Raw genomic sequence first — 9,851 nt, 5'->3', positions numbered from 1 at the left:
TTTTCTCAATCCTAATGATGTTCAAACATCCTCATATTCCAAGGTCTTTTAACTTACCCATGAAATAAATAAAAATCCCCCCAAAATCCAAAATGGCTCAGAATAAACAATCACACTGCAAAAGATGGCATTGGGCATAGCAAAGAAATATTCAACCAATACATGATTTAAATAATGCAGACATCAAGCTCTGTAGTTCCAAGTCCAACAACTCTAGTCAGTGATAAATCTCCCAAGTCCAATAATTCTAACCAGCAACAAGTCTCTGGAGTTCCAATTCTACTCCTGTAGCTATGCTACTCAAAGTCCTGGAAAACTTCTTCTGGAGCTGGCATCTTTCCTTAGCCGTCTTGTAGCCCCAGCATTTCCACTGGGTCTCTACTGCAGGCCATGGTTCATCCTCACAGCTTCATTGGGTCTCCATGCAGGCATCCAGCAAACCTGCTTCACACTGCCCATGGCTGTTTTCAGAACACAAGACTGACTGGCAAACTCAATGACCCTCTTTTTCCTGCATTTCTTATACTTTTTAATGCCAAATGGGGTGCCAATTTGTTAATCCAGGGGGGAATAAAGTAGGCTTAGAAGAACAGGACACTCCTTGAGCACATAGGCCTCTTCAAAAGCATCTGTATTCTTCCTGTTTTCCTGGTGTAGGTCAGCTGGCCCAATCTCAGTGGTTGGAATCTCATATAATTGCATCTGAAGGGGCATAAATTTTAGCTCAAAAGATTTAATTTATGTGCCATATCCTGCTCATAACAGTCCATTTCTACGCAATGCAGCCCTGCACAGCTTCTCAGGATGTGGCCATAACAAGCCTCTCACACAAACTGGTTCTAGCCCAGTCCAGACAAAGCTCCTTTTCACCCTCATAGGCCAAACTTCACAGTCCATAGTTTACTGCATTCAGGTCTTTCAACTCTGACCAGGATAGTCCATCAAGCTGTACTTAAAGTACTGCAAGTCATCTCTTAGCACAAGGTTTCAAATTCTTCCACATTCCTTCTAAAAATTAGCTCCAAAAGGCCAAAGCCACACAGTCAGGTGTCTAGCAGCAACCCTACTCCTGGTGCCAACTATTAATGTTGCAGGCAGGTTCACATTGCTGGTAGAAATCTCCCAACCAAGAGCAGCTTGTGGGGGGAAAAGAGGTTTATTTTTGCTTACAGGCTTGAGGGGGGAACCTCTATTATGGCAGGGAAAACAATGGCATGAGCAGAGGGTGGACATCACCCCGTAGCCAACATAAGGTAGACAATAGCAACAGGAGAGTGTGCCAAACACTGGCATGGAGAAACTGGTTATAAAACCCATAAGCCTGCCCCCAACAATACACTGCCTCTAGGAAGCTTTAATTTCCATTGCCATTAGCTGGGAACCGAGCGTCTAGAACACCTAAGTTTATGGAGGTCACACTTAGCACACACGATGCCCCATCAATAAGAGAATATGTCTGACTGGCTGTAACATTGCAGCTGGAACTCATGAATGGACCTCCTAGCTTGCACACCTGGGTAATATGCTAATTACTCCTGACTCAATATTTTAACAGTTAAGCAGAACCTTGAGTTAGAAACAAACATAGGCCCAATGCCTTGAGGCTCATGGCGGAATGAGGAGGACAGCAGAACAGAGGTGGAGGCTTGTATGTAATAAGCAAAAATCATAAAGGAGGCTTCTGCTTTTTGTTAGAATTGCCATTACTACCACTAAGGATGTGCCTGGACTGTAGATGGGTGCATCCCATGCTATCTTCAGGGCCCCCAGACTGCACAGATTAAAGGTACTTTCCAAGGGTGGCCACATGGTGCTCTTTTATGAGTTTTTCCTACAAGTTGGCCATATTTTTCAGCACATGACTTTGCTCATCAGGAAGAGGATTTTCATCCAGAGCCTTGACTCTCTTTAAGAATGTCTCATGTAAATTTTTTAACATATGCTAATGTCATTTTCTGGCTACTTTGGCTTGGAGTACAATATTCTTTAGCCGCTGAACTATAGCCGTGAGCTTTCCTGCTTTATCTTTAGCTCTCTGCACTGAATTTGCTACTGGTTATAGAAAGACCCAAACCCTTGAGCATGCTTGGAATTCCATCCCTGCCTTTGCTGCCGTTCCATCTTTATAACCTGTTCAAGGTTGTTAGTGAGGGTTTTTAGAAATGCAATTAGGTCCCTTTCAAACTGGTTTCTCTTTGCAAGGGCCTTTGTCTTGTCATCTCTCATAATCCTGTAGCATCCTGTAAGCACTCTCCCTGGCTTGTTGGTTATCTTGTCCTGATAAGGATTGACCTTGCCCCTTGCATCAAGAGCTGTGTTGTTTGCTTCTGAACTGGTTTCACTTGGGTTCAAGTCTTTTTTTTTTTCTCCAGAGCTCGTACTCTGTAAGTAAGCCCTCACTGCAAGGCTGAGGAGGGAGCTTGCACAGAGGTAATTTCAATATAGTGAGCCCCACTGAAGTGCTGTGTTGGGGTCTCATGCTCTCTATGTAAGCCCTCATCCTGAGGCTGAGGGAGGAACACCTTCAGGGGTTAGTCCTGATACAGTGAGCACCACTGAAGTGCTGCTCTGGGCTCTCCGTAGTCCTGGATAAGGACAAGGAGTTTCTGGAGATACGCGGTAGTCTTATGGGAGCACTCCAGGGTGAGAAAGCAGGGGAGCGCATAGAAAATGTCTACAGACTGTGGAAATCTAGATGCGGTGGCACCTTCCATCCATGGTGCTGTCCCCAATATTGTGCTTTTAAAGAAACAGTTGAGGGCTGGAGAGATGGCTTAGCAGTTAAGGTGTTTACCTTAAAAGCCCAAGGACCTATGTTCAACTCTTCAGGTCCCAGGTAAGCCAGATGCACAAGGTGATGCAAATGTGCATGGCCGCACGTGCACACAAAGTGGCACACGTGTCTGAAGTTCAATTAAAGTGGCTGAAGGTCCTGGTATGCCAGTTCTATCTCCCCCCATCCCAACACTCTCTTGCATTTAAAAAAAAAAAAAGTTGAGCTGGGCAATGGAATCGTTTCATGCTGTGGTGGACGTTGCTAATGCTCTCCTTTAGTAACCCCTTAGCTGTTGACTCGGGAGACCAACTGGTGCCTCTTGGAAAGGGATGGCTGTGGACCTTTGGAGATCCTGCCTGCCTTCTGAAAAAAGGCTTCAGTGAAACGTCATGGTGCTCATCTGAGTATCTTACATGTTTGGTAAAGTATCAGGGAGAACGATAAAGACAGCAATTAAAGTACTTGAAAGGAAGTGTTCTAGTACGTAGATAGAAAGGGGCCCTCCTAAAAGCCATGAGGTTGTTGAATAAAGGTCATTTTGCCAGGGCCTGCTACCTATACCAGGGAGGTCCGTGAGCCCCTCTCCCCCAAGTGAACAAGGGTTATTGCCACAGTTGCTGGTTGCATTCCAGAACTTAATGGTAAGACCCTCCCACTGAAGACATGGCATACTGTAGATATAGGATGGGGAGAAATCAGGCTTCTACTGAGCTGGAAGCACTCTCCTTGCTGGCTGGCTTACAGTGCTGGAAGATGCTATCTAGGCTGCTGGGGGGAAGAATGGTCCTCAGCAGTCCTACCCAGCTTTGAACAGTGTGTACTGTCATACCAGTCTGTCAGGCAAGACGTGCCTGCCTGTGCAATAGTGGCACAACTGTTGTGGGTACAGCCAACAGATTTCTGACTGGATTCAAGGTCCGCTTCACTGGAGGAAGTTCATGTTTGGTACTGTAAACCTAATCAAAAGCCTGTGGCTGGGGAGGTTATAGCCCCCAGTGGCAAAGCCACTGATGCTGTTTTGTTTAATGGATGTGATGGTCCTGTCAGGTTGCCTGCTAAGTATTTGTGTTTGCACCGTAGAGTCACCACTATTCCTACTGCTCTCAGCTTTGGTTGGAGAAGAACTTCTTGCAGTCAACCGCTGGTGCTGATGGAAAGGTGCAGCTGGCCACGATCTGAGATTTAGTGCCTGTTCCTCTGGCCTAGTGGTCAATGCCTAGCCGTAGATGGACATCTATCTCACCCTCTCTGAGGCTCAGGGAATATTGCGGAAGAGGGGGCGGGAAGAATGTGAGAGCCAGAGGAGGAGGTGGAGTGTTGTTTGGCAAATTTCCTCCATGTTGAATGTTGTAAACAACTATTGCCAGTGCTATCAAAAGCAGCTGAGTCAACTCACTGGGGAAGGTGTGGGGGGGATCATCAGATCCCCAGCTGAGATTCAGCTGCCTCCTGAACCAGCTGTATATGATAACGCATGAGGTCTCGTGACCTCGGGGAGATGAGTATGTGGAGGGTAAAAGATCTAGAAACAGCGAGCTGCACTGAGGTGGTGTCTCTTAAGTAAGCCCTCGCCCCAAGGCTGAGGGAAGAGCACCCGCAGGGGTGAGCCTGATATAGTGAGCCCCACTGAAGTTTTGTTGCTTTGTGGTTTCTCACACTCCTGGACAGGGACAAGGAGCTTCTGGAAATGGTCGTGGGGAAATCATCAGAGTAGTATAAGCCTTCTTGCTGGGGCTGGGAGAGGAGCATCCAGTGTGTAAACCTGACACCAGAATCCCCAATAAAGTGACTAATTTGGGAGTTTCACGGTCCTCTGTATGACCCATCTCCTTGCTCTGTAAGTGACCCCCAATAAACTAATTGGTTCACTGAACTGGTATGGGTGTTACTGTACTTCGGTTCCGCCACCTGAGCCCTATTTGGTGTGAAGACCTGTGTTTGCTTCTCCCCAAGGGAAACGTTTCTCACAACAGGTACCATGGTGTCTTTCTGGTGCTTGGTAGGACTCCTAAACCATGTTCATGCACACTGTGCAACTGTGGCCCTCAGCATGGCCTTCAGAGCCTCCCCTCTGAGGTCACACCGAGCACATCTGATGCCACATCGATAAATAGAATATGTCTGACTGGCTAGAATATTGTAGTTTCAACTCATGGGGGGACCCCCTCGCTTGCATGTGTGGGTAAAATGTTAATCACTGCCACTCAGAGTCTTTATTTCATGGTTCAGCAGAAAGACCCAAGGCTGAGGGAAGAGCACCCACAGGGGTGATCCTGATATAGGGAGTCCCACTGAAGTATTGTTGCTTTGGGGGTCTCACACTCCTGGACAGGGACAAGGAACTTCTAGAAGCAGCCATGGTGAAATCCCCAAGAGTAGGATGAGACTTTGCATTGGTGCGGCTGCTCTAGGGTCCGTAAGTAAGCCCTCATCCTGGGGCTTAGGGAGGAGCACCCAAGGAGTAATCTTGACACAGGAAGCCCCATCACAGTGGCTTTGGGGGCCCCATGTACTTATAAATAACCCTTGTCCATGCTCTGTGAGCAATCCCAATAAACTCATTGGTTCATTGAACTGGTATTGTTGTAATCATACTTTAGTCCACCATCTGAGCCCTGTTTGGGGTGAAGACGTGTTCACTTCTGCCTAGGGGAGTTGTTTCCCATGACAGGTATCAGGGTTACCATTTTCTGGTGCTTGACAGGACTCCTGGAAGTTGTTTCTGCACTTTCTGTAATCCTGGCCCTCAGAGCCTCCCCTCCTCAGAGGAGGTCACACTTACCACACGTGATGCAAATAGATTATGTCCGACTGGCTGGAACTCATAAGGGAACCCTCTAGCTGGCCTGCATGGGTAAAATGGTAGTTATTCCTGAGTCAGTCTTTATTTCATGGTGCAGCAGAAAGCTGCGCACAGAAAGAGCCATGGAACAAAGGCCCTGAGGTCCACGGCAGAGTGAGGACAGCAGAACACAGGTGGACAGAACCTGGACCCACAGGGCTCCAGAAGCCTGGCCAGGACTGCCGGTGGTGCTCAGTTGTCACAGCACGCCTCGGGAGAACAGGACCAAGGACCAAGACCCAGGCTGTGCTGACACCCCCACTGTGGGACTGGAGATGGGGAGAGTGAGCGTGGAGACTCCTGGTGCTGCCTCGTGTGTCCCTCTGGGCTCCACATCACGCCATGATACCAGGCTTACCATGGAGTCCTTCCCACGGACTCCTGAGCCCAGGCTGTATTAGAGATTCATTTTCCATACCCTGAGGGCACCACCCCATGCTGAGCTCTGGAGAGGTGAGGTTTTCGCTCTTCTGAGCTCCATGGGGGCCAGGAAGATAGACCAGTTTGAAGAGACAGAAAACCAAAACCATTGGGCCTTGGCTTGAGACAGTTCTTGAGAACAGCACCCATCTTCACATCCTCCCTGCTCAGCTTTTCTAGCAAACACTGCACCCTCCCAGACCAGGGCACCCACCTGTCCTACTGCCTGAGCTCCTGCTCAACAGCTGACTCGGATACCTTCTGCATGTGGCTTTCCAAAGTCTGACCTCAGGAATAGAGAAGACTTTGGGACAGTCATCTGGTATCTGCATTTTTAAAGATGAAGGGAGGCAGAGGTAGGATGGTTGCTGTGAATTTGAGGCTACCTGAGACTACATAGTGAATTCCAGGTCAGCCTGGGCTAGAGTGAGACCCTAGCTGGAAAACCCACAAAATTTATTTGCGTGGTGGGGGCGGGGAGAGCCTTTGCTGTGGCACGTGTGTGGAAGTCAGAGGACAACTTCAAGATGTTTGTGGTTTATCTTTGAGAAACTCACGAGTCTCTTGTGGCTGCGGATGAACTACCAGGCTGATCGCAAATACATCAGACTGTAGAGAGGGGGGGAGTCAATCAAAATAGTTTGTTGGGGCTGGAGAGATAGCTCAGCAGTTAAGGCACTTGCCTGCAAAGCCTAACAGCCCAGGTTTGATTCCCCAGTATGCCATTGAGCCAGATGCACAAAGTGGGGCATGCATCTCGAGTTTGCAGAGGCTGGAGGCCCTGGTGACCCCATTCTCCCCTACTTCCTTTCCCTTTCCTTCCCTGCCTTCTCTCTCCCCCTTGCAAATAAATATTTTTTGAATAGATTCTCCGAGACCCTCCCCCTAAAGTGCAGAGCAGTCAGGACAAACAGGTTCAATAGCCAGGGAGATGGAAGGAGAGCTTCCCTTCTCGCGGGAATTCTATGGTGAACTACAGAATACAGGCCTGAGGTAAGCACAAACAGGACAAGGGGTCATAGACTAATTTAAGTTACAGCTGTCACCCCAAGGAACTTTCCCTTTAAACTAACAACTTGTCTTCTCGAGACCACTTATCTAAGTATACAAAGTGCTCCTTGCCCATTTCTGCAAGCTTGCTTGCTGCCAAAGGAAGTTAGTTTCCTTTCTCCTCCAGTCATGCAGCCTAGACATATAATTCACCAATAATTTAAAGAACTCAAAGGTGATGTCAAACTGCCTACCAAGCAGCCTATGAAAGAACGACATGGACTTATCATAATCACGGGGAAGACATTTACGAGCACGGAGACCACTGGTGTGTAAATAAATAAATTCTCCACCTCCCTGAGGGATGCTTGGGAAACTGAGCTTTTAATATAATTTGGTGCAGTTGTAATAGACTAGGTGGGGAAATTCTGACTGTTAAGAAACTATTCAAGCCAGGCATGGTGTCACACTCCTTTAATCCCAGCTCTCGGGAGGCAGAGGGAGGAGGATTGACATGAGTTTGAGGCTACTCTGAGACTATATAGTGAATTCCAGGCCAGCCTGGGCTAGAGTGAGACACTACCTCAAAAAAAAAAAAAAAAAGTTAAAAAAGAACAACAACCAAAAAAAAAAAACCCCACCTACTTCTCAGCATTCAGGAGGCAGAAACAGGAGGATCACTGTGATTTGAGACCAGCTTGGGACTACAGAGTAAATTCCAGTCAACCTGAGCTAGAGTGAGACCCTACCTCGAAAATACCAAAAACAAACCACCAACAATAACAATAAAGCTACTTATGCTAAAGCAAGAATGCTACACTTTATATGAATGCATCACTTGACTTTTGTGGAAGCTTTTAGAATTAGGGATTGACTAGAGCAGTGGGAAAAATACAAGAGAGGATGAAGGTCAGCACAGACTGTTCTGTATTGGAGGGACAGCAGCTCTCCTGGGATGAAACTGCTGCTGCTGCCTTTGAATCTGGGAGACTAGAGCTTTGTAAAGGGCTAGGGGTTTGGAGTATGGGGGTCTTTGGGAGTAAAGGATGGAAAGGAAGATAAGACCTTTCCTATCCAGGTGGCCAGATAATCTCCTGAGGCTGGATCTTTGAGTTATGAGCTTGCTTGTAACAAAGTTGCTTATCTTGATAAATTCTATGGTCCTAGGAACTTTTATCATCCACTGAGTTCAGTGGCTCATTAAGCCTTCAGAAGCCTTTCTCAACACAGCCCAGAGCAGTGCTAAGAAGACGTGTTCCAGGGCTGGAGAGATGGCTTAGAGGTTAAGGCACTTGGCTGCAAAGCCAATGGACCCAGGTTCAATTCCTCAAGACCCATGTAAGCTAGATGCATGAGGTGGTGCGAGCGTCTGGAGTTTGCAGTGGCTAGAGGCCCCGGTGCACCCATTCTCTCTGTCTTCCTCTCTCTCTCTCTCTCTCTCTCTCTTTCTCAAATAAGTAAATGATTTCTTTAAAAAAAGAAGACATGATCCAGAAAGTCCACTGCAGCCCTGTCCAGAAGAGTCAAAACTACAGGACTACCAGGCAAGAAATGAATTGGTTTGCCAGATGGGAGCACGGGGAGTTTAAAAAAAGGTACTAATAGCTGGGCATGGTAGTGCATGCCTTTAGTCCCAGCGCTGAAGAGACAGCAGTAGGCGGATCACCATAACTTCAAGGCCACCCTGAGACCACATAGTAAATTCCAGGTCAACCTGGACTTGAGTCAGACCCTAGCCCCCCACCCCCACCCCCCGCCAAAAAAAAAACAAACAAAAAACACCAGGCAAACAAAAAAAAGCAGGATGCTAAGGAGAATAGAGAGAATTTACATAATTGTAAAGTTTTCAAACAGTTCTGTCACAGGAACCTGAGGCAGGGGGACCTGGATTGACGTCAGCCTGGGCTGCATAGCAAGACCCTGTCTTATTTTATTTTTGTCTCGTAAGCTGGCAGTCAGGCTGCATTCTGGGGCTGTGGCCTCATTTGAGGAGAGGTAGAACCAGAATGTCTCATCCCCACTATCACTTCCCTGAAGTGGCCCAAGCCCTGAGGCTAGGTGGCCAGCCTGCAGCCAAAGAATTCCAATGCCCTCGCTGCCCCACAAGTATCCTCTACTGTGAAGGGAGGGTGCTTCTGACGTGCCTGCTCAGGGCCCTTTTCAGCCTTTCTGGAATAAAGCCTGTCTCTGTTGTTGAGCGGAATCTTCTATCCTGGTTTATTTCCTGCCTTTTCTAACAACCACCTCACAAGTGTCCCTTGTCCAGGGGTGGGTCCCCACCTACTTTACCTGTGCTGCAGCCACCCAAGTAGGAAGTTAGTTTGCAGCCCAGTCTGCAGAGTCATGGTGTCCCCTAGCAGATCTGATCTGGCAGCTGAACTGAGTTAATATTGGAGCTGGTGGTTCCGACCCTTGGGTCCCCTCTGAGCAAGCCTGTTCTCCCATCCTGGGCTCCCTGCAACTTCACCCCCACACCTCACTGTCCTAGCGCCATTACCACTGTTGGTGCCATAAACACAACCCCTCCCCACAGCCTGTGCTTCAGACTTCAGCTTCACGGCCACTGCTCAAGCCAAAGTCACCAGACCCTAGTGCCATGGCCACCGTGAGTGAGCCGGACCACGAAGGACATCCACAGCCACCAACCTTCTCTATGAGAGGAAATGTGGTCAGGAAGGCCTGGGCACCCACCACCCCTGAAGCCCCAGCAAGTGCTGTAGACATCAGTGTCACACACGGGGACCCCAGCGTGCTCACCCGCTCACACCTCACATGACAGTGGAGGCTGAGGGCACCAGAGAATGGAGGAATAAGAACCTGAAA

This window comes from Jaculus jaculus, chromosome 6 (assembly GCF_020740685.1).
Source record: "Jaculus jaculus isolate mJacJac1 chromosome 6, mJacJac1.mat.Y.cur, whole genome shotgun sequence".
Classification (NCBI taxonomy): Eukaryota; Metazoa; Chordata; class Mammalia; order Rodentia; family Dipodidae; genus Jaculus; species Jaculus jaculus.
This window is presented reverse-complemented; position numbering follows the sequence as displayed.